Below are 26,852 nucleotides of genomic sequence, written 5' to 3'. Positions count from 1 at the left end.
ATAAAATAACAATTAAGTAGGTAACTAATTGTTCATTTAATTCGTTCCTATATGATTTATACATTAATTGTATACAATGAAACAGAAAAATGTGAGAAAATAATTTATATCGTAAATGAAACAGCCACATGTACAGTATACTCATAGTGCATACCCATTATATAGAGAAAAAAGGTTAATGAAGTCATTTACATAAAAAATGAAGTGTTTTAACATAATACTTTGCAAAGATCCTTTGTTTTAAAGGGATTCTTTAAGAGAATAAATGAAGGGAAGATCACAATTTTTTCTGGTCTATATTAGCACTAAAAACACACCAAATTGTATTAACAAAATACAATGCACATCGTATTAACTTATATACATTAGCCTATGTAATGAAGCTTATCATCATTTAGAAGTTATATGTAATATACCTTCGGATGTACTACTACTTTTTTTTTTTAAACAGAAATTTGTAGCATTCCATAACATTGAGTTTTAACACAGATAGCCTTCATACAGTATGTAAAATCAGAAAAGCAAATATATATGAAGTGATTACAATGTTCAAAAAAGCACTATATTATTCTAAAGAATTCCTGCTATCCATATTTTGTCTTGAATAACTCAGCCATTTTTCTTTTTTAGCCCATTGATATATACGAGGAAATCTTCCTCTGTTTCTTTGAGATTTTAAGGGTTTTACTTTTTATTATTTTTCTTCAGGTCTATTTAAATGTCTCTTACTTTGTGGAAATAAAATTCTGTGTTGTATGTTTTTAATATTCATAAATGACATCTAATTTAAATAATAATATACTTATATATACTAAAAGATCATTTTGACAAAGCAAGGGACATTTAAATAGATATTCAGAAGAAATCAGTAAAATCAGAACATCAAAAATTTTATTCATTTCAAAGAAAAGGAAGAATACTTCCCCTACAAATCAATGGGATAGAAAAGAAAGGAGGCGATGGTACTGAACCTCACCGTTAAGGAGCTTGTACTCTGAGAAATATAATTACACTTTCTGTCTTAACTGATTCCACGCAAAAAAAAAAAAAAAAAAAGTTAAGAACAATTTCAAAAAACAGTTGTCTTTATAATTGAAGAAAACTTCAAACCTATGAAATAGTAATGTAGAATTTAAATAGCACAGAATCAGGATTGTGAGAATATAGAGAGATACAGATAATTTTACAACACTGCATAGAAAAGATGAAGTAATAATAAAAAAAAAGAATTTAACGACAAAAACTGGCATAGGGAGACTAAGGTAATATTGGCAAAACAAAAATCAATTTCAAAGCCGTAATTCTCAATATTCGCTTCAAAGGTAAGTGATGACCATAATTCCCGTGTGATTTGAAATAAACCGCATTAAAATGTTGAAATTTTTTACAAATGTTATGATTGAATGAAATTCACCCGTTCTAAAAGGAAAAAAAAAACTGTAGTCCCACATATATCCTACCACTCTTCACAAATATCTTTAAGGATGTTAGTACATATGATTTTTGTCAATACTCTCCGTTAGTGGCGTAGGGAAGGGGGGCCCAGAGAGGCCGGGCCCCCAAAGAGGTTCGACAATGTAGTTTGATGTTTGTAGTTTTTTATATATTTTTATGTTTATATATTTTTTGTTTGGAATTGTTCCATATGTACCTATAACAGCACTTGCCCCACCAAATACACATCCTGGCTACGCTACTGCTCTCTGTGGGTCTTCTTCCATTGCAACACTTCTGTATTTCTTGAGCAACATTTCCACTTGCTTCCAGAAATAAATGAACTATCTAAAATAGAACAAATATAATGCTTTGTAAAATATACTCTTCAATGTGTACGGCGTTGGCACATCACGTATATTTATTACAATCGAAAATATACTTCATCACACCAAAACCAAACCAAACTACACAGTGTAATAGACCTTGTTGCAATGAACCGGCTTCAACGCTATATGTTAGACGCTATATGTTACAAGAAAACCTGTAAGAGTAATGAAAACTATAGTCACTGATGAAGAATTCAATTACGTCGAAACAGTTAACTTTTACTTAACCTTTTGTCACTCGCGCTGTTGGAAAAAAGCAAACAGGTGAGTAAAAACTAATGATTTTTATGAATGGGGTCGCATTAGCGGAGTCACCCTCAGTGCTATTCCTCAAGTGGCTCCTTCCCCTCTTTCACCCTAAAGCTCGCTGATGTGCTGCAATTGTAGTAGCTTCCAGTACAGGTTGAGGAAATAGTTTCGTCTGCGTTTGCTTTTTTCAAACGCGCGAGTAGTTCCGTGATAACACTAGCAAACATATATTTTTATGGAGTTTGAAATTTTCCAACGCGCGATCGTTAATGTGATAATTATTGTTTATGAGTAAAGTTTTGTTTTTCTAAGCAACGTCTCGCTTCTTGAATAGAAGTGAGATAGAGAAGTGGCTTGACAATATTAATGATGAGTCTGATGTTAACTATCGAAAATTAGTGGCTGCTGAAAGTGATGCGAATTGAAGTAATGAAAAAGTGAATGAAGATGATATTGATCATGATAGTGAAGCAGATAAGAACAGTGTAGATGCAGATTCAGATGCAAACGATATGGATGTGAATTACAGTTACAGTGAAAATATTGTTTCATTGGGAAAGACAGGAAAACAAAATGTAAATAGTAACTGGCAGCATCAGCAAAGACAAAGTGTAAAAACATTGTGAAAAAGATGCTAGAACCGAAGTTTACTGCTAAGGGTATCACTGAGTAAACAGTTTTTTTTCGAAATTTATCGATATAGCCGTGATTGATGAAATTGTAAAATGTACTAACAATTATTTGGATAAATTGCGAACAAGTTTCGGCGAAGAACGCACTGCAACTGTACAGCAACTTCAAGAGCAAAATTAATGACTTTATTTCGACGTCTTTATTTGATTGCCAAAAGAAAGGAGCACGTGATGATGTACGATCACTGTGGACATGTGACGGAACAGGAATTCCAATCGTAAGAGCAGCAATGAGTTACCCGAGCTTTTTACTGCTACTCAGGGCATTAGATTCGATGATTTCGAAAGCCGATCTCAGAGAAGAGATATTGACAAGCTATAGATATACCACATTGACTTGACACCTAGTTTTCTGTTCCAAGCGTTGCTATCGGCTGAAGGAATTCACTCCCTTTCGCCAAGGCTCTCTCGTTTAGCAACAGCTGAACCCTTATTGGCTCAACGCGTGGATGTGTCGATGGTTTGAACTTTAGTTCACATTTTGCCACGGATCAAGACATTTTGACAGCACTATAGCAACAATTCCAAATATCCTAAGTATTTACTCAACAATTGCATGCATTACTTCAAATAAGTTTACTAAATATATTGTTTGTATCTCAAAATGTCAATGTTGGAAAAAAGCAAACGCGCGAGTAGTTATGTTACTAAATTTGGCGCGAGTGACAAAAGGTTAATCTTTATTACAACAGTACGGTCGCCACCCCAAACGAGAATTAGAAAAGAAAAGAAATCCTGCCGTATATCCAATGGTAGGAATTTGAGTTTCTTGAGAAATCTTTGAAACATTACCTTGAAGCTGCAAGTTAAACAATAAATCCCTAAGTCCCTCACCAGACAAAAAGATGTATTAAAATAGAATATTATATTTAGTGAAGATAGCATTATATTACTTTGAAATAGAACTTCGATACGCGTCAGGGTTTTGCGACACTATTGTATTGGCAATTGAGAATTTTGTATTCGGTTGAATACAAAATATTACATCTTAAAATAAAACCTTGTTAATGGAACAAATAAAATGCACATATACTTAAATAAACTACAGGTAAAATCGATCAGGTGGGCAAAAATGATAAAACGTTTCAAAACAAATACATTTTATGTTCTCCTAGGAGTCAATTTGAGTAACATATCTAAAACACAAACCATCTGTAATAAGAATTCAATCGAATGAACATAACTTTGAGAAACGCTATAAAAAAAATATCACAAAACTATAACTTTACATTTGTTCGTTTGTCTGCCGAGCTCCTTTATGGCTGGGCGTGGGTGACCCGGGTTTGCTTCCCGGAGAGAGCTCACGTGGTTCGGATTCTACTTTAATCAGTAGGTCCCGTCTTATATAGCCTCGCTGCTGAAAGGGACGTTAAACACAAAATCAACTCAACTTTCGGCCTTTTAAGTTAAAATTTTCAGAGTACAAGCACGAGACACTCTAAATTCCCTGTTTAGATTTTGGCGGCATACCAACGTAATATATCAAAATGGCGGCCATTTTGTCAAATGAACGAGTATCTACGCTACGAAGCGCAATTTTCAGTCTTTTAAGTTGAAATTTTGACGGTAGAAGCACAAGATATGGTAAATTTGCTGTGTAGATTTTCTCGGCGGTCCAATGTAAAAAAAAAAAAAATAAATAAAATAAAATAAAATGGCGGCCATTTTTTCAAAACGGCAGTGAGTAGACAATTGTTGCAAGTTGTGACAATGACAATATTGAAATATAAATCACATTTTAACACTTTTACCCCAAAGACATTGAAATATTTCGAAAAAAAACAATTAAACCCGAAAAAACCCAATTAAACTCGAAAAAACCCGAAAAAATGGGCCCAGGTGGGTTTGGCTTTTTCAAAAAAGCCCGGGTTTTTTCAAACCCTCGTTGATGATGAGCTTTCCTCCTCAAAAAAGTTTTAATAGTAGTCGCTAATGGTTTTCTACAGATGTTAATGTTAAATTGTTAAATTTTTTCAAACTTCCGATGTCCAAGTTTTTGTACCTACACATCGTGAGACAGTGTCAGGAGGAAGGGTTAACACTCGGAAAATGAAAATGAAATATTTGAGTTTTACGTCCCACGGTTATGCCGGTTAGGCTAAAGGAGACGGTGATGATGAGAGATGAATGAAAATGGTGGAATGAAGAAAGTGGGAGGAAACGGGAGAATCCCGAGAAAACCCACGCACACGGTGTTTGTCCACCACAAAGTTCACTTGACAGGAGCAGGGTTTGAACCAGGAATCCCATGCACCAGAGATGAACGCTCTACCACTGAGCCACCGCGGCCAGCAAAAAATCAAAATAAGACAGTCTGGTGCAGGTGTAGTTTTGGTGCACTACATTTTGGAAGATTTACAGGTAAAATTCAATACTTTCCATGAAAAGACATGTTTATAAGGAACGAATTTCTACAGGTAACTTAATTACATACAATGTAATACAACTGTATCTTACGTTTACTAATGTTAAACCATTACAAGTGCTTTACGACGAATAAAACAAATGAGTGCATATGAAAAATGGCTCTATTAGATGTTATTTTCCACGGGCGGCTTATTTCTGCACCGTGTACACCGGCATCATATTTCTGCACAGTGTGCAGAACCTGTATTTTGTTTACAAGTGGAGAGTTACTAGTATGAAACAACAACAAGTGTTGTTGAAACTTGTATTATTCTCAAAACGCACTTCCTTCCACTACCCTCACTTCTCCGCATACACACTATCGCAGACGTGCCTGCTCCCTTAGGACGTATTCCCGCGCGGGCCCACCAGCGTCGCCCTATCTGACTCGGTTCGATAGCATTCGTGCTATTTAGTGGCCACCCAGCACAGATTGTTTTGTGCTTTTTTGCGCTGTTTTTATGCTAGACATCTGGAAGCCTTATTTATACGCAAATCGTAAAAGAATTATAATTTTTCAACAATTACTTCTAGAGGTCCCCTTGAATTTTATTTATGCCAAGTAAAATATATTCCGCCCATTTGAAACCGACTAGGGGACAATAAAAAAGAAACTGGTGAAAGAATTATAATTTTTCATTTTTTTTTTTTTTTTAGTATTGCGCCACAAGTAAACCTGTACACAAGAGCGTTTAACCACTACCTCATTTCTCTCTTTTTTTTTTTTTTTTTTAATTGGAAGTTTTCGCTCACATGTGAAACAAGTCCTGCAGTATATAATCTAGTGGATCTTATTAGGTTACTAAAGATACACTAAATACTAGAGAATACTAAAGGAACACAAACCTTGTCATGGCACAAGCATTATGAGAAATTGTCCACGTTTCTCTAAGATAATTATCTTGCTTTTTGGTATTTCGGCTTAAAACTTATGTACAAATCCGAATTTGTGTTCGTTCAGGTTTATTTTCGGCGCACCACCCGGAATAATTGATGAAAACTTTTCATTATTTCACCAATTTCCTTCTTATTGCTTCTAAAATATTTCCACTGGGCGACATGAAAATATCACACCTGGCATAGATAAAATTATTAACTGCTTCTAGCAGCCATGTTATCCTTTAACCTCCAGTTGGTTACCGATTAATTTTCTCAGTGTACCACTCACCGCGCTGACGTTTTCCCCTGGAGTAGGATTTCTGCTTGGAAATAGCGTTCCTTTGATTGTATTATAAGAGTGCAGCCTGTATACCACCTCGCTTTATTAAGTATTTTAGCCATAAGAAAAGGTTGCGGGTCACTTTCTCACTCTATTATGCAACAACTATTCACAAAAGACAAAATCAAGCTAACATCTCTAGTAGTACGTCAGAGCACTTAATCTAAAAATTATTTAATCTAACCTAACCTAATTTAGGAATTTACTGTTGCATCGCAGAACCAATTTGAAAATCGAAAAAAAAAGTATCAAAACGTACTCCGATCGGTTATATTTGGTTGGATTAGATTAAGTTACGTTCGATTACTTTACATTAGCTTAGGGGCATAAAAACTACAGTGCAAAAACACGAACGAACCTGTACTAGTCAGGGGCAGATCCAGGACGGATTTCTGGGGGGGAGGTAGGTTGTAATACTACTACTTTGAGTTACTTTTAAATACTCGAAACTCTGGAATGGGTTTTATTTATATATAAAGTAAGAAGGATTTCTCTTTGGGAGGGGCAATCGCCCCGATCGCTCCCCCTGGATTCGCCCCTGGTGCTAGTTGGCCACTAAAGAGCACGAATTCTATATAACTGAGTCAGAGCAGGGCAACGCTGATGGGCCCGCGCGGCAGCGCGGGGGGGTGTCCGAAGGGAACAAGTGCGTCAGCGACGGTGGGTATACGCGTAAGCGATGGTAGTGAAAACATATGGGCTTTGGTAATCATACATTTTTCAATATCACTTTTTATGGTTTCATACTAGTAACGCTTCAGTTGTAAACATAAAATACAGCTTTCGTACACTGTGCAGAAATACATTGGCGTTGAGTTAGAAGACACTTATCTTAAAAACTAAGACATGTAAACTTTTGCAATTTCAAGAAGAAAATAATGTACTACAGTTTCTTAACTGTCCCTCGTTTTGTAAATAAAAATTAAGTGAAACCTTTAAGTTTTTTGTCCAACGGTTATGCCGGTTAGGCTAAAGAAGACGGTGATGATGAGTAATGAATGAAATGGTGGAATGGAGAAAGTGTAAATAAACGGGAGAACCCCGAGGAAACCCACGCAGACAGTGTTTGTCCATCACAAAGTTCACATGGCGATGGCTGGGATCGAACCCGGGACCACAAGTACCAGAGGTGAACGTTCTACCACTGAGCCAGCGCGGACCCTACAATTGTAAGTGAGTTCTTGATATACCGGAGTAGTATAGATTTAGTGTGGTGACCGTAAAAGAGATACCGCTTCTTGATAAGAGATAGTTTATCGCTTGTTTAATTAAGGATAAGGCCAGATAGTGAGTATCGAAGGAGGTGATGAAATAGGGTCAGGTTTTTTTTTCCTGGAGATAGATGACGAAAGAAAAGGTTGAATGACCACTACGAAGGTCACAGTGGATGCTCCCTATTGCATGGTCCCTGGTTTGCAGGACCACAATGGATGACCCCTGGAAATGACCCCTAGGGCCCATGGCCCCTACGCTTCATTAGAAGCTAATTTTTAAAAAGATGTGAAAAGTGAAAAATATGGCAAGCCATACTCCTTGCTAAAAAAAAGGTGGGAGCAGATAAAAGGAAATGGTTCCCTTCCCTGCCTTGCAGCTTATGTAATGGTTCGTAATATGTAAAATATTACTTGTTGGTAAAAATATGACCGCAGAACCCATGGCCCCTGTGCAGGACCCACATTATTTATTCCTACGCTTCATTAGAAGCTACCTGTTAAAAGATGTGAGAATATATAATTGATTAGAAGCTAACTTAAAAAGATGTGAACATATTTTAATGTTTTGTATGGCAAGCCATACTCCTTGCTAAAAAGGTGGGAACAGATAAAAGGAAATGGTTCCCAGGACCATAGTGGATGACCCCTGGAAATGACTCCCAGGACCCATGGCTCCTGTGCAGGACGCACATTATTTATTCCTACGCTTCATTAGAAGCTACCTGTTAAAAGATGTGAGCATATATAATTTATTAGAAGCTACCTGTTAAAAAGATGTGCGAACAATAGAAGCTTGTTGGTAAAAAATAGGACCCATACGAACAACATGTGAGCATCCCTCGACTGGAACAACGTGAAAAGTTAAAAATAAGCCCCTCCCCCTCCTACCCCCTCCTACAAGTATACTATGAAAAGGGTAATATTTATTAAAAACAATTTTTCTTACTTGAGAGTTGAAGACTGAGTGGCATAGACATCCTTCCTTGAGAGCCGTTAAAATTGAAATGAACGAGCGAAAAGCCGTTTGGCTTGGCTTTAGTGACGTCAAGATTAACTTTGTACCGTATCAGAATGATAAAACTGATTAAGCTATATCATTATAGACTTTACTTATTTACACGAAACACAGATTAATTGCAATCATCTACAAACATTTGTATGATTTGAACTTAATGAGAACTCTGAATAACAATCACGTGCAAGGTTAAAAACCTTTATTATTGACAAGCATGAGTGATATCTAACAGAGTTAATCACAGATGGATCACGAGTTTATGTGTCTAAGTTTAATTGATATTGACGATAGAGAAAAAATAAACCGATAATCACGAGAACTGATGGGTTATTGAACGCTTGCCCTATCACAACTGACGTATATAGTTTGAATTATGAGAAACTCATTTGATTATATGCAATTTAATTGGAAAATGAGGAAAGAAAAAAAGCCAGTATTTAGCTGAAATATACATGTACTTTTCCTCCATTTTTACCCTAAGGTTAACGAAATTTTGTATTTTATATGTGGATCAATTGCTTTATTGTACCGTTAGCAGCAAAGCTAATTGAAATGAAATGAAATCTTTGAGTCCCACGGTTATGCCGGTTAGGCTAAAGGAGACGGTGATTATTTTATTCGTTCGTTTGTTTTTACAAACTTTGAACAATCTAAGATGTTTGAACTAAATATGGGAGCTAAAATAAGCTCTTAAAAGTATATAGAAAGTGGGAGAAAACCCACGCGCACTGTGCTTGTTCACCACAATTTACAAAAAAATAAATCCAAAGTGAATGTTTGTTATGAAAATGTTGAAATAATTGGTGCGAGCTGGTATCGAACGGAGGATTCCATACACCAGAGGTGAACACTGTATTGTAATGGGATTGAACCAGGGAACCCCAAGCACCAGAGGTGAACGCTCTACCACTGAGCCACCGCGCCCCCCAAAGCTATTTGAAACGTGGACCTACGTTGAACTAAACCTGGACCTTTTATGCCAAAAGGTGTGTGCGCTATTCACTTAACCACAGAGGAGCTTTTATATGTAAAACAATGAGAAATTATGCGCTTAACAGAATATTTCCTAAGCACTTTAACTGTAATAAACTAATTAAAAAATTTGGATTATTTTATACATATCTACATATTTTACTGTATAATAAACGTTTTATTATTTTTAGTACCATTATACTGTTTTGCAGGACTTGCAACTTGAAAAAAAACGATAGTTATCGAACTAAATGCATGACATATTCACTAATTTTTAAATTGGACTGTTTTTATTGTATATGTTTTTAATACATTAGTTGGAGCAAGTTATTTTACGGATTGATTGCTAAGGAAGCTCAGAACACTTACAGTGTGAACCTACAAATATTTAAAAAAAAAATCCATAGACTTGTTGCAGAATTGTAATGATAAAACAGGAACCTCCTGTGGTATAGTTTCTATGCAAAATCCGAATATTTCCTATAGTAAAGCCCGTTTGCATGACCCATACGCTTCATTAGAAGCTAATTGTTAAAAAGATGTGAAAAGTGAAAAATATGGCAAGCCATACTCCTTGCTAAAAAAAAAAGGTGGGAGCAGATAAAAGGAAATGCCCCCTTCCCTGCCTTGCAGCTTATGTAATGGTTCGTAATATGTAAAATATTACTTGTTGGTAAAAATATGACCGCAGAACCCATGGCCCCTGTGCAGGACCTACATTATTTATTCCTACGCTTCATTAGAAGCTACCTGTTAAAAGATGTGAGAATATATAATTGATTAGAAGCTACCTGTTAAAAAGATGTGAGCATATTTTAATACCTCAACTCAAACAAGGTGTGAGAAGTTAAAAAGCTTTTTTTGTTAAAATATAACCCTTATGCAGAACCCCTATAGTCTTACGAATAAAATATTTATGATTATATTAAAATTTTGCTTGAATGAAATTATATCTATATGAAGCCTTTAATAGGAAACAACTTTATTTTAAAGCTGGAACGTTGTTTGGAGCACTGGTTGTAGTGATCTTTTCTCGACATGCTTTGAAACGAGACTGACTTTTGCGATAGAGATGCTGACTGGCGATATTATGACGTCATATGAACATTGTTTTGCCCGATTGCCACGACAGAGTTAATCATAGAATGATCACGAGGTGTACGTACATGAACCAAAGTTGAAATTAAGTTTAGAGATTATTTAGACAGATAAGCTAATGTTTCATAGTGAACGAACTCATGTGTTGTTACCCCCTACCCTGTGATATTAGCTTAACTTATGATGACATTGTTTACGCTTTAGCAACAAGAATTTTAATTGCCGTATATAGCTTGACTTATGAGAAACTCATCTGATTTAATGCAACTTAACTGGGAAATGAAGAAAGAAAAAATTCAATATTTACCCGCAATATACATGGACTTTTTCGGCTTCCCCCCCAATGTTTGAGAAATTATGTGCTTAATGACTTTATTTGTAATAAACTATTGTACAAACTAGCCAAAGTTAAAATTTGAACAGACTATCTGTATTTAAATGCTCCCCATACGTCATTGATTTAATGTGATATTTTCTAACCAATTGAAGCTCAATAAACTTTTAAACTTAACCCAAAGTTATAATTGTCCTATAATGTATGTATAAAGTAACTCCACCCCCTCCATTAATCAAATGCTTATATATAATTCTTTGTACAACAATTGTTCTATTATTTTTACTTTTAGTTGCATTATTTTGATTTGTGTGCTACATCCATTGATTGCTGATTGACCTGGTTCTTGGAAAAAAACGTAAGTTTTCCAACTAATTGCATAGTTAACTTAACGGGTTTTACACATTAAAAATGTATAATAATATATTTACTGTGTTTTGAACAGTAAGGCTATGTGAACCTACAGCTGAATGTAAATTTTACACCACTGCACAAGAAAGATTTGTATAATAATATTAATAATACCATATTTACAGCGTCTTTTAACAGTAAGGTTATGTGAAACGTAAACTTATAGTTGGTGGTTGGGATTTAATTCACACGAGTTTATTAGGGGAACGGAAACTATAATAAATTTATAAGACCCGTTAACATAGGTTGAACATTTTATACTTTTATAATAAATTAGACGGAACAACTTACGCGGAAATAATTTTTTGTTTTGTTTTGGAAAAAGACCCGTGTACCCTTAGTTATTGACGCGCCCAGTTAACATAGGTTGTTTACGATTGAACATTTTATACCCTTATAATAAATTAGTCGGAGCAACTTACGCGGAAATAATTTTTTGTTTTGTTTTGGAAAAGACCCGTGTACCCTTAGTTACTGACGCGCCCAGTTAACATAGGTTGTTTATAATTAAACATTTTATACTTTTTAATAAATTAGTGGGAGCAACTTATTTTACGGATTGATTGCTAAGCAAGCACAAAACACTTACAGTATGAACCTACATGCGTTTTCCGCTTAGAATTGAGCCCTAACGTTAATGCTGTGTACGTTATTTGCTTGGTCATAAATGAACTGTAACTATTTTTAATTAACGTGGATTTACATTGATTTTTTAGTATTATGAGTGTTATATCTTTGAAAAGGTTTCTTTGTAATATAGAAATGGATATTCCAATTATATGAATTGTCGTTATAAGAAAATTATTGTAAGAAAGAAACATGTTAGTTACCCCATAGATTTGCATTAGTAATGATTTTTCCCTAGATAATTTACGCAAAGCGAACGGTTTCACTAACATAGGAAATTATTATTATTAGTATTCTTAGGTAGTATACGTATACTTTTTCCAATAATGATGATTATTTTAGATGTTTTTTTTAATTCAAAGCAGATATTTAACCTATACTCGTTTTACTTAGAACATACGAGCCTATTAAAATGTTTTAATATTATAGGAACAACAGAGAAAATTTGACATGTGTATCCCTTTAATTATTACTAATGGTTAAGAAAAAGAAATATAACATTTATTGAAATAAATAATAGTATACATTACCTTAAAATTAAAGAGAGATTGCTTATTATTATTGTAGAACAGTTTGTTGTGTACTAAATCCTATTTCAGAATTTTTACCTAAAGGTTTCACGACTAGCACCAATTTATTATAGTAATACTATTAAAATAATAAGTATTTCTTCAAAGAAATAGATGTATGTATTATTGCATTTAATATATATATATATATATATATATATATATATATATATATATATTGTGTTTGTTCAGTTGAGGGTGGAATTAAAATTGAAGTATAGAGCATAAACATATGAAGCGAATGCGTTTTTTTAATAATTGATTTTGTGTAAATAGTGTTAGGAAAATAATTTGAGTTGTTTGACTTTTGGAATAGTATTGAAAATTGTTTAACGGATTATTTTTGAGGGGTGAGAAGGAAGCGGTTGTATGCTATAGTATTTTATAAGAAAAAACAATTATACTGTGAATTTTAGTTTATTTACACGGACGTTAGATAGTAAAACACGTAATGTGACATCTAGTTTTACCCGGAGTGTTTATCTATACTAAGCTTTAGCTATTATTAAAAGCAATGTGAGCGCTAGTTTATGTATTGCAAATTGAATTTGCGCGTGCTTGCACAGGCTTTAATGAATACGTTATGTGTAAGCAATTGGGAATTGAAGTATAATACCGTTTACAGCAAATGAAAAAAAAATCTGTTATTTATTCTCACGTATAAAAGTCAATCAATCATATTTCCATAATTAATGCAAGCAAATCCTCTAGTGAATTTGTTCCCCTAAAATAGTGATTAAGGCTCTCAACTATTGTTATATTCCTAGAAAATTCTCCTATCGTACCCTCTTTTTTTTTTCAAAATTATCCAAAATTAAATCGTGGTAAGTCCCGCCTTTTGGGCTCAATTTCTAATGTTTTACCTAACATACACGCCTTTAGTGCAACGGTTCCAAGTTGGTTTTAGAAATATTTTAATAAACAAAGTCCAACAACACAAACTTAAGGAAATACGAATAATTAACACTAAAAAACTTGCTTAAGCTCAATTTCAAGATTTTAAAACACTTCTAAACCTCAAATGTAAATCCGTCTTTGGAAATCCTTAACCATAAAAAATCTATATAGGCATATATCTTCTTATGGTCAATAAAAATGGATTATAACTAGTAAAATCAGTATGAGGACTATGTTAAACTTTACTACCTCCAAAAAAGTAGGGTAAAATAACCTCCAAACAAACAAACGTTCCTATTTACCGGAAAATTCTAAATTGTCATGTAGTTTTTTTCTTTCTTTTATCTCAAATTCTTTTGAACACACACATACACACACTGTATTTATTTATTTATATCAATTATGCATCATTAACTATTTTAACGCTATAATATTAAATAATAACCACGCTAATAAATGAAATGTTAATTCACGCTTTTAATTTCCAAACGCAAAGTAATACAATCAAACGCCCGCAGATTTAATTCCCACCGCAGCCGTGCGCGGTAGCAGCAAACGCGAATCTAATTCCTAACGAACACGGGTTTAATTCCCAGCGCAGCCGTGCGCGGTAGCAGCAAACGCGAGTCGAATTCCTAACGCCTGCATTTACGGTCAAAAATTACATTAAAAGTATTAATTTAATTCCTAATAAGTAAAACATTATTTTATTTTCCAACCAATGGTTGTTTATAGTGTAATACAACAACAATTATTTATTGCCCACAACTCGTATGTCATGTTTTTTTTCATTTGCTGTAAACGGTATTATACTTCAATTCCCAATTGCTTACACATAACGTATTCATTAAAGCCTGTGCAAGCACGCGCAAATTCAATTTGCAATACATAAACTAGCGCTCACATTGCTTTTAATAATAGCTAAAACGTCCGTGTAAATAAACTAACATTCACAGTATAATTGTTTTTTCTTATAAAATACTATAGCATACAACCGCTTCCTTCTCACCCCTCAAAAATAATCCGTTAAACAATTTTCAATACTATTCCAAAAGTCAAACAACTCAAATTATTTTCCTAACACTATTTACACAAAATCAATTATTAAAAAAAACGCATTCGCTTCATATGTTTACGCTCTATACTTCAAATTTAATTCCACCCTCAACTAAACAAACACAATATATATATACTAGCAGCGTTCACCCCGCTTCGCTGCGGTCACCCCGGAACGCAATAAATTTTGTTACTTAGATAATTTTTACTTTTCGCTTTCAAGTGATATGATAAAAACCATAGAAGATTGCAGTAAATCTTAACATTATATCGCCTGTCATTTATGTTAACCCGCCCCGCTTCGCTGCGGTCATCCCGGTGCTGGCATATTGTAAAAGTGTCTGTAAAAATAAGCAAATCAATTAAAAAATTTTAAACAGAAGATTCAAGCTATTTTCCGCTGTATATCGCCTGTCATTTATGTTAACCCGCCGAGTGACACGGTTATGCGGGTTGTATATAAATACGTTTATTTTTACCTATGATGAACTAACAAAGGATTTGTGGACACCTGAATGGTCAATTATCTCAAGACACTGGTAATTAAAAATTAAAGTGATATGATAAAAACCATCTAGGGTCCAAATCCTACTAATCCCCCAAAAATGAAAGAAATTGGTTCAGCCGTATTAGCGTGATGAGCGGACAAAGAATTGTACGTTCTCTTTTATATATATAGATATATTCAATGCAATAATACATACATCTATTTCTTTGAAGAAATACTTATTATTTTAATAGTATTACTATAATAAATTGGTGCTAGTCGTGAAACCTTTAGGTAAAAATTCTGAAATAGGATTTAGTACACAACAAACTGTTCTACAATAATAATAAGCAATCTCTCTTTAATTTTAAGGTAATGTATACTATTATTTATTTCAATAAATGTTATATTTCTTTTTCTTAACCATTAGTTAATAATTAAAGGGATACACATGTCAAATTTTCTCTGTTGTTCCTATAATATTAAAACATTTTAATAGGCTCGTATGTTCTAAGTAAAACGAGTATAGGTTAAATATCTGCTTTGAATTAAAAAAAACATCTAAAATAATCATCATTAATGGAAAAAGTATACGTATACTACCTAAGAATACTAATAATAATAATTTCCTATGTTAGTGAAACCGTTCGCTTTGCGTAAATTATCTAGGGAAAAATCATTACTAATGCAAATCTATGGGGTAACTAACATGTTTCTTTCTTACAATAATTTTCTTATAACGACAATTCATATAATTGGAATATCCATTTCTATATTACAAAGAAACCTTTTCAAAGATATAACACTCATAATACTAAAAAATCAATGTAAATCCACGTTAATTAAAAATAGTTACAGTTCATTTATGACCAAGCAAATAACGTACACAGCATTAACGTTAGGGCTCAATTCTAAGCGGAAAACGCATGTAGGTTCATACTGTAAGTGTTTTGTGCTTGCTTAGCAATCAATCCGTAAAATAAGTTGCTCCCACTAATTTATTAAAAAGTATAAAATGTTTAATTATAAACAACCTATGTTAACTGGGCGCGTCAGTAACTAAGGGTACACGGGTCTTTTCCAAAACAAAACAAAAAATTATTTCCGCGTAAGTTGCTCCGACTAATTTATTATAAGGGTATAAAATGTTCAATCGTAAACAACCTATGTTAACTGGGCGCGTCAATAACTAAGGGTACACGGGTCTTTTTCCAAAACAAAACAAAAAATTATTTCCGCGTAAGTTGTTCCGTCTAATTTATTATAAAAGTATAAAATGTTCAACCTATGTTAACGGGTCTTATAAATTTATAATAGTTTCCGTTCCCCTAATAAACTCGTGTGAATTAAATCCCAACCACCAACTATAAGTTTACGTTTCACATAACCTTACTGTTAAAAGACGCTGTAAATATGGTATTATTAATATTATTATACAAATCTTTCTTGTGCAGTGGTGTAAAATTTACATTCAGCTGTAGGTTCACATAGCCTTACTGTTCAAAACACAGTAAATATATTATTATACATTTTTAATGTGTAAAACCCGTTAAGTTAACTATGCAATTAGTTGGAAAACTTACGTTTTTTTCCAAGAACCAGGTCAATCAGCAATCAATGGATGTAGCACACAAATCAAAATAATGCAACTAAAAGTAAAAATAATAGAACAATTGTTGTACAAAGAATTATATATAAGCATTTGATTAATGGAGGGGGTGGAGTTACTTTATACATACATTATAGGACAATTATAACTTTGGGTTAAGTTTAAAAGTTTATTGAGCTTCAATTGGTTAGAAAATATCACATTAAATCAATGACGTATGGGGAGCATTTAAATACAGATAGTCTGTTCAAATTTTAACTTTGGCTAGTTTGTACAATAGTTTATTACAAATAAAGTCATTAAGCACATAATTTCTCAAACATTGGGGGGGAAGCCGAAAAAGTCCATGTATATTGCGGGTAAATATTGAATTTTTTCTTTCTTCATTTCCCAGTTAAGTTGCATTAAATCAGATGAGTTTCTCATAAGTCAAGCTATATACGGCAATTAAAATTCTTGTTGCTAAAGCGTAAACAATGTCATCATAAGTTAAGCTAATATCACAGGGTAGGGGGTAACAACACATGAGTTCGTTCACTATGAAACATTAGCTTATCTGTCTATATAATCTCTAAACTTAATTTCAACTTTGGTTCATGTACGTACACCTCGTGATCATTCTATGATTAACTCTGTCGTGGCAATCGGGCAAAACAATGTTCATATGACGTCATAATATCGCCAGTCAGCATCTCTATCGCAAAAGTCAGTCTCGTTTCAAAGCATGTCGAGAAAAGATCACTACAACCAGTGCTCCAAACAACGTTCCAGCTTTAAAATAAAGTTGTTTCCTATTAAAGGCTTCATATAGATATAATTTCATTCAAGCAAAATTTTAATATAATCATAAATATTTTATTCGTAAGACTATAGGGGTTCTGCATAAGGGTTATATTTTAACAAAAAAAGCTTTTTAACTTCTCACACCTTGTTCGAGTTGAGGTATTAAAATATGCTCACATCTTTTTAACAGGTAGCTTCTAATCAATTATATATTCTCACATCTTTTAACAGGTAGCTTCTAATGAAGCGTAGGAATAAATAATGTAGGTCCTGCACAGGGGCCATGGGTTCTGCGGTCATATTTTTACCAACAAGTAATATTTTACATATTACGAACCATTACATAAGCTGCAAGGCAGGGAAGGGGGCATTTCCTTTTATCTGCTCCCACCTTTTTTTAGCAAGGAGTATGGCTTGCCATATTTTTCACTTTTCACATCTTTTTAACAATTAGCTTCTAATGAAGCGTATGGGTTATGCAAACGGGCTTTACTATAGGAAATATTCGGATTTTGCATAGAAACTATACCACATGAGGTTCCTGTTTTATCATTACAATTCTGCAACAAGTCTATGGAATTTTTTTTAAATATTTGTAGGTTCACACTGTAAGTGTTCTGAGCTTCCTTAGCAATCAATCCGTAAAATAACTTGCTCCAACTAATGTATTAAAAACATATACAATAAAAAACAGTCCAATTTAAAAATTAGTGAATATGTCATGCATTTAGTTCGATAACTATCGTTTTTTTTCAAGTTGCAAGTCCTGCAAAACAGTATAATGGTACTAAAAATAATAAAACGTTTATTATACAGTAAAATATGTAGATATGTATAAAATAATCCAAATTTTTTAATTAGTTTATTACAGTTAAAGTGCTTAGGAAATATTCTGTTAAGCGCATAATTTCTCATTGTTTTACATATAAAAGCTCCTCTGTGGTGAAGTGTGAAAAAGTGCGCACACACCTTTTGGCATAAAAGGTCCAGGTTTAATTCAACGTAGGTCCACGTTTCAAATAGCTTTGGGGGGCGCGGTGGCTCAGTGGTAGAGCGTTCACCTCTGGTGCTTGGGGTTCCCTGGTTCAATCCCATTACAATACAGTGTTCACCTCTGGTGTATGGAATCCTCCGTTCGATACCAGCTCGCACCAATTATTTCAACATTTTCATAACAAACATTCACTTTGGATTTATTTTTTTATAAATTGTGGTGAACAAGCACAGTGCGCGTGGGTTTTCTCCCACTTTCTATATACTTTTAAGAGCTTATTTTAGCTCCCATATTTAGTTCAAACATCTTAGATTGTTCAAAGTTTGTAAAAACAAACGAACGAATAAAATAATCACCGTCTCCTTTAGCCTAACCGGCATAACCGTGGGACTCAAAGATTTCATTTCATTTCAATTAGCTTTGCTGCTAACGGTACAATAAAGCAATTGATCCACATATAAAATACAAAATTTCGTTAACCTTAGGGTAAAAATGGAGGAAAAGTACATGTATATTTCAGCTAAATACTGGCTTTTTTTTCTTTCCTCATTTTCCAATTAAATTGCACATAATCAAATGAGTTTCTCATAATTCAAACTATATACGTCAGTTGTGATAGGGCAAGCGTTCAATAACCCATCAGTTCTCGTGATTATCGGTTTATTTTTTCTCTATCGTCAATATCAATTAAACTTAGACACATAAACTCGTGATCCATCTGTGATTAACTCTGTTAGATATCACTCATGCTTGTCAATAATAAAGGTTTTTAACCTTGCACGTGATTGTTATTCAGAGTTCTCATTAAGTTCAAATCATACAAATGTTTGTAGATGATTGCAATTAATCTGTGTTTCGTGTAAATAAGTAAAGTCTATAATGATATAGCTTAATCAGTTTTATCATTCTGATACGGTACAAAGTTAATCTTGACGTCACTAAAGCCAAGCCAAACGGCTTTTCGCTCGTTCATTTCAATTTTAACGGCTCTCAAGGAAGGATGTCTATGCCACTCAGTCTTCAACTCTCAAGTAAGAAAAATTGTTTTTAATAAATATTACCCTTTTCATAGTATACTTGTAGGAGGGGGTAGGAGGGGGAGGGGCTTATTTTTAACTTTTCACGTTGTTCCAGTCGAGGGATGCTCACATGTTGTTCGTATGGGTCCTATTTTTTACCAACAAGCTTCTATTGTTCGCACATCTTTTTAACAGGTAGCTTCTAATAAATTATATATGCTCACATCTTTTAACAGGTAGCTTCTAATGAAGCGTAGGAATAAATAATGTGCGTCCTGCACAGGAGCCATGGGTCCTGGGAGTCATTTCCAGGGGTCATCCACTATGGTCCTGGGAACCATTTCCTTTTATCTGTTCCCACCTTTTTAGCAAGGAGTATGGCTTGCCATACAAAACATTAAAATATGTTCACATCTTTTTAAGTTAGCTTCTAATCAATTATATATTCTCACATCTTTTAACAGGTAGCTTCTAATGAAGCGTAGGAATAAATAATGTGGGTCCTGCACAGGGGCCATGGGTTCTGCGGTCATATTTTTACCAACAAGTAATATTTTACATATTACGAACCATTACATAAGCTGCAAGGCAGGGAAGGGAACCCTTTCCTTTTATCTGCTCCCACCTTTTTTTTAGCAAGGAGTATGGCTTGCCATATTTTTCACTTTTCACATCTTTTTAACAATTAGCTTCTAATGAAGCGTAGGGGCCATGGGCCCTAGGGGTCATTTCCAGGGGTCATCCATTGTGTTCCTGCAAACCAGGGACCATGCAATAGGGAGCATCCACTGTGACCTTCGTAGTGGTCATTCAACCTTTCCTTTCGTCATCTATCTCCAGGAAAAAAAAAAACCTGACCCTATTTCATCACCTCCTACGATACTCACTATCTGGCCTTATCCTTAATTAAACAAGCGATAAACTATCTCTTATCAAGGCGCGGTATCTCTTTTACGGTCACCACACTAAATCTATACTACTTACCGGTAACTCTTTACTTTGGGCAAGGCAATGATATCCTGTCAGTACATAGTATTGCCGAACGAGCGTTAGCGAGTGAAGGCGGGTTAGAGCCCCGCAGGGCACGTTGTTTTCTGTCTTTCCTTTTTGGGAACTGTAACTATAATTGCGGGAACCAGTTCAGATGACTTGGTTATTGTCACTGCCTTGCCTAAAGTAATGACTTGCCGATATACCTTAGGGGGTTCGTGAAGGTAAGCAGCAAGGCAACAAATAGAATCGAAGTTAATACACAGGTTGGGCTAGGTAGTACCATTTAAATTACTTTCTTTGATACCCGCCCTCCAAAAATTTTATATGCCAGAGACGCCAGTGCGCGGGAACATACTATAACCGAATCTTTTTCATGCGCAGCAACAATTAACATATGTAACACAACATATAAAATTCATGACAATTTGAAATGTATATGCATAATATTAAATTAACTCACCAAATATATATTGCTCTCTCCACTTAATACTCAATGAATTTTCCATAAAACTATGAGCGTCCTGCTCCTTCGGGAACTGTTGCAGCCTGATATATACTTTAACGCAATATATTTATATTTATAAACATTTTATCGCCATTTGGAAACTCAACCCCAACGAACTTTATGTTTGAACTCTGGCCCACACTGCATCACCATGTGACAAATGAAGAACGCGAACCGAACATACAGGTAGCGCAACCAGACTACGATTTCTGCAATCAGGCTCTTCAGCGGCAAAGGCGGCTCGGCGCCTGTGCGAGCATCTTTTCAAGGTCGGTCCATCCGCTGTTTGCCGACCTTCTTTCGGCTCCTTTACTTGTCGGCACGCCGCCAACGTTTCGGCGTCTTTCCGACAATATTTGCCGCGGTCGCCGTCCGCTGTTTGCCGTCTCCTCGCAAAATGTTTGTCAAGGATCCTCTCGTACTTCTAATTTATTTTAAGTATTTACTTCTCATATACCCTTTACGTGCAGTCCCTTTACTACATTTCTTTTCATGCATTTACCTTTTTCGTGGTCGGCACGCCGTCAACGTTTCGACGTCTTTACAACCATCCTTTGACGCTGTCGTTCCGTCCGCTGTATGCCGACTTTCTGCCGACTCCGTTTTCACAAGACATATTTTATGGAATTAGTGCCCACTTACAAGAAAAACCTTCGGACAGTTTCAATTTTTAATTCATCATTAAAGAAGATACAGGCTCCATTCATTTTCCAAAATTCGACTCTTTGCCGCTGGTACGCGTTATTGCAACTTTCGCCGACGTCGTGCCGACGTCGCTTTTCAAGAAATTGCCGGCAGTCTCTTTTTGCAGTCGTCGTCCGACTGTCTGCCGACTGTTTCGAGAAAGCTTTATACGAGGGAAATATAAGCCCTAATTTGTATTTTAAAGCAACAAATTACCTTCTAACTCTCTTTGTTTTCTATTGGTGAACGAATCTCTTTTCGCTCGTCGCGGTCGAAAATCGAGCGGAAAGACGCCGGTCTCTGGCGCCGGCAATCCGACCGCGGCATCTGGTCGGCATGCACAAATTGTCCGACTATAGGCGGCAGGATCCTGATGGGGGTGCCCTCACCGGGAATCGAACCCGGGACCGCACGCACCGAAGGCGAGAGCGTTAGCGACTACGTTACACGGGGGTCACTTCCAGTTTTGAATCCTTGTCCTGAAAAAGATGAATTCATTTGTGCTATTCAGTTTTCATCAGTGTACACATTAATATAACAGCAACACAAGAAACAATTTATATAATCGTTTCCCACGTAGCCAGGGGTAAAAGTGAAGGGGAACGCGTGAGGACGCCCTTACCTCACTTCAGAAAAATACCTACGGTCGTCCCTCACTTCCTAAAAAATTTCAATGGACAATGATAGGCAAAGAGGGCGGCGTGACGTCATCCGTCCCCCTACCTTTTCAGATCCACTTTTACCCTTGCATGTAGCCACTTGAAATCTTTATACCAACTCGTTACAAATTTCAGACAAAAATGTTTTAATTCTTGAACTGTGAAACTATTAGGCAACACCGTAAGCTTGTAAACACCCATGAAAATTATCTGATAATGATGGATCATACCCTTTGGGGATCCCGTGGTACAATTTGTACCATACGGCGTGTTTCATGGTACATTGCGTTATAACTCTCATGTTTGAGCTTTTTCGTCCGTTTTTTTTTTTTTTTTTTTCAAGTCCAGAGGCACTGTAGAAGACATTACGTATGGTTTCACACCTTCCTGCGTCGAGACATAGGAGGTAATGACGTCATAATTCTAAAATATATATTTTCTTTTAATATTGCGGGGCCGGTCTATGTTCATTATTTTTTGGCGGGCTTATTTTTGCACGTAGAAGACTGAAATTTTGCACAAACATTCAGTTCACCGAGTAGTATTTACAAGATTTCTGCGTTAAAACAGGGGGGATCCAGAAGGGCAAAAAGTTGAAAATAGGGATATTTTTTATCAAAAAATCAATTTCTTCGCGATTTTCCCGCCTTAGATACATGATGGAGACAAGTGAATGATACCTCCTGAAAGGCAGTTCTATTCTGAAGAGAATGATGTGCGACACATGACCCTAGGGTAATTAGGGAAGTGTCAGGGAATTTTTATCAAAATATACTTCTGTATAAGGGAATTTTGGACATTTTCGGTATTATTTTTTGCGGGCTTATTTTAGCACCTAGAAGATTGAAATTGTGCACAAACATTCAGTACATCAACGAGTATTTACCAGATTGTTTTTCGTACTTCTGTGTTAAAACAGGGGCGTACAGAGGGGCTAAACGTTGAAAAAGGGAAATTTTTACCAAAAAATTTCTTTCATGGGATTTTCTCGTCTTAGATACATGATGGAGACAAGTAAATGGAACCGCCTGAAAGGCAGTTATATTCTGAAGAGAATGATGTGCGAACCATGATCCTAGGGTGACTAGGGATGTCTCAGGGAATGTTTAAAAATTTCCCTCTGTACATGGGAATATGGGACATTGTCGGTATATATATATTTTTGGCGGGCTTACTTTTGCACCTGTAAAATTGGAATTGTGCATAAATATTCAGCCCACCTAGTAGTATTTATCAGATTTTTTTCAGATCTCTGCGTTAAAACAGGGGGGTCCAGAGGGGCTAAAAGTTGAAAAAAAGGATAGACCCAAAAAATCCCTTTTTCGGGATTTTCCCGCCTTCGATACATGATGGAGACACGTGAGTCATACCGCCTGAAAGGCAGTTCTAAGCTGAAGAGAATGATGTGCGAAACATGACCCTAGGGTAATTAGGGATGTCTCAGAATTTTTTTTTTACCTGAGATCATGGTGTTTTACGGTAATTTGGGGCATGGTGGGAATTCCTGATAAAATTTCTCCCGCCCTTAGTATTCAAGATAGAAACAAGAAATTTGGCACACACATTCAGTATACCAAGCACTGTTTATCAAGTTTGTTTTTCAGATGGCTACGTTCACACAGGGCCACTCCAGAGGGGCCCAAAGTGCGAGGAAAAAAAAATCCCTCCGAAATTTTCGCTTTGACATCATTTTCCCCGCTCCTGGTATATGGTATGAGCATGCAAGTGGTACCATTTGAAAGCAGCTCCATTCTGAAGAGAATGAGGTATGAACCATGATCCTAGGATAAATAGTGACATGCAGCAGCGACTGAAAGTATAAAAAATAGCCCAAAAAGCCGGATACCGGAAAGGGTTAATCTTCTCTATTACCAACAAGAGGGTGGGTTGATAAGTTTGCAGCCTCACCAAGAAAACAGATGGGAAGCGAAGCTTGGTGTTTTTATTCAACATATTCCCCTTGTAGTGCAATACACTTTTCACATCGCTGCTGTAGTGCTTGCAGGCCAGAACAATAGAAGTCGGATGAATGCTCTGTAAACCAGATCTCTGAGAAATGACGTCATCAGCGCCATTTGAAATGCGTTCCCTTTTAAAAAAACATTTTCAGTTTAGGAAAGAGATAAAAGTCTGATGGAGCCAAATCAGGCTAATAAGGTGGATGTTCCTGTATTCGAAACCGTAGGTCGTCCAATTTTTGCAATGTCACACGTGCCTTGTGTGAGGGCGCATTGTCGTGGAGGAAGATTACACCTTTTGACAGCTTTCCACGTCTCTTCTTCTTTAGTGCTGCTTTCAGTTTGTCCAGAAGAGATGTATAATAAGTTGCAGTGCTAGTTTCACCCGATTTCAGATATTCCAGCAATAGAATTCCTTCACAATCCCAGAAAACCGTTGCAAGGATCTTAGCAGAGGAGCGCTCTGTCCTAGCCGCCTTCGGACGTGGAGAACCGCTGTGGCGCCACTCCGCCGATTGCTGTGTCGTCGTGGGATTGTAGAAATATAACCAGGTTTCGTCCACTGTTACCAGCCGTTGCAAAAAATTGGCCTTATCCGCTTGAAATTGGGACAGAACTACCTTACTTGCCTACACCCGTTCACGGTTCTAATCTGCGTTCAAAAGTTTCGGAATCCATTTTGCCGCGACCTTCCTCATACCCAAGTCTTCATGGATAACTTTCCACACCGGTTCATGACTAATGCCCAATGTGTCCTCTATCTGTTTGAGCGGGATTGTCGAGAATTATCCGGTGAATGGTGTCAATCATCTTTGGAGAGGTCACTGAAATTGGTCTGCCACACCTTCGATCATCGTTCAGACCAAACTGCCCACGTTTGAAACTTGCTGCGCATTTCTTCCTAGGGGTATACGATGGTGTCTTGTCCCCCAATGTCGTGACAAAGTCGTTGTGGATCTCCTTCGGCGAGAGTCTCTTTAGGAAGAGGTACTTGAGGAATGCACGGTGTTCAAACTTACTAATTTCTGGGACGTGGACTGGCGTCCTCACTTTGGAGTTGAAAAAAAAAAATTTGAAATTGGCTTAGTCAAACCAAATTTTGCACAGTAGCTTCGCAAATTATAAGCCTCATAAACGTATATAACTTTTATATCTAGCTTTGTTTGGATCTGGGTAGGCTGAGATTGCAGACACCTTTAGAATTTACGCTTATCTTTCAAAAGATGCATCTGCATACAATCACATACACTTTTAAAATATCCAGGGCGATATTTAGAGAGAATTCGTTAATCAAGACTTAGTCACATGATTAGGTAGTGTCGTACTAGCTCTGTACTAAGGAGAGTAAACTTTTTTGTAATCAGAGTCTGCTTTGATACAGCTAATAAGTTGATTTGGGTATGATTAAATAATATAACCCCAATACATTGGGCAAGAAAAATAAATGTGACAACTACGGAAAATAGACTTACGCGTGCACAGCCTGTAAAAATGAAAATACATGAAATACGAAAATCGAAATATTTTCTTTGTGGCTTGAATTCAAAACAACTTATAAATAATTGCGAAATCGGATTATAATTAGCTTATTCATTTCTGAGAGGTATATCTATGGCAGGAATCGGTACAAGTCAATTAATATTAGCGACGATAGAAGATTATGTTGTAATTATAAAGGGAAAATAACTTATCGATCAGTTGTATGTATTCCTCAGAAAAGTTAAAATTTTTTCTACGCATCTGTCACTATTCACTTTAAGAAACAGTTCTGCTATGATAAAGGACCCCGGTTAATAGCTGCTTCATAGTTAATCCACCCGATGTGTTAAATGGAAAGAAAGAAAGACACATAATTAATTATCTTTGTATTCTCATAATGGAAGTTATTGTGGCTAAAGCAGGGTACTCGCTGCTCTAAATTAATTTGTCACATGTGATTAACTTAGCAACTATTACGTGCTAATAAGAAATTCTGAATACAGTTCTGATAACCATACGTTAGCCAAACCCTTAGCATGGGGCTAATGATGCGTCGAAACGACTCTGCATAAGGCGCTCAAACTATAATTCTTGAACTGAGAAACTCTTAAGAGTCTTCATCCCGGCGAAATTAAAATACCGCTAATTTTACAGTAATAATGTGATATCTTCAAATAATTAAAAGATAATCGAAATGTGGAACAAGAGCGCCGTAGACAATATTATTTTACATAAGAAACCATTATCACGACTCACTTATCTGCTTTCGATTTCGAGCCATTATGAAAATCGGCATTTATTTTCGCGTTTCTAAACAGCTGAAAACCGAAAGCCACTAGGTGACTTTTGATAACGGCACCTCACGTAAAATAATATTGTCTAGGGCGCTCTTGTTCCATATTTCAATTATCTTTAATCTATTTGAAGATATCACATAATTACTGTAAAATTAGCGGTATTTTAATTTCGCCGGGATGAAGAGACTTAAGCAACATTTTAGGCTGGTAGTAATAACAAATGTAGGAAGTGTTCAATGATTGTTTACCCTAAAGGAGACCAGGCTGCTGAAATCTTGTTCGATTACACTTTTTTTTTATTTC

General features: G+C 35.6%; 1 protein-coding gene and 1 long non-coding RNA gene across 2 annotated transcripts in view; one reads left to right on the top strand and one right to left on the bottom strand.

Moving 5' to 3' along the window:
• Positions 1-26,852, top strand: part of LOC145672950 (pancreatic triacylglycerol lipase-like) — a 243,712-nt gene that overhangs the window by 118,113 nt on the left and 98,747 nt on the right. The gene's annotated exons all lie outside the window — the stretch shown is intronic.
• On the bottom strand, positions 1,654-21,152 carry LOC145672737 (uncharacterized). Its single transcript, XR_014128629.1, has 2 exons — positions 20,928-21,152; positions 1,654-1,782 (listed from the first exon to the last, which is right to left on the bottom strand). It is a non-coding gene; the product is annotated as an uncharacterized LOC145672737 (long non-coding RNA).

The sequence above is a fragment of the Thermobia domestica genome, chromosome 16, assembly GCF_964235325.1.
Source record: "Thermobia domestica chromosome 16, izTheDome1.hap1.1, whole genome shotgun sequence".
Taxonomy (NCBI): Eukaryota; Metazoa; Arthropoda; class Insecta; order Zygentoma; family Lepismatidae; genus Thermobia; species Thermobia domestica.
Note: the sequence above shows the minus strand (reverse complement) of the source record. Positions and strands in the feature narration are given on the sequence as shown.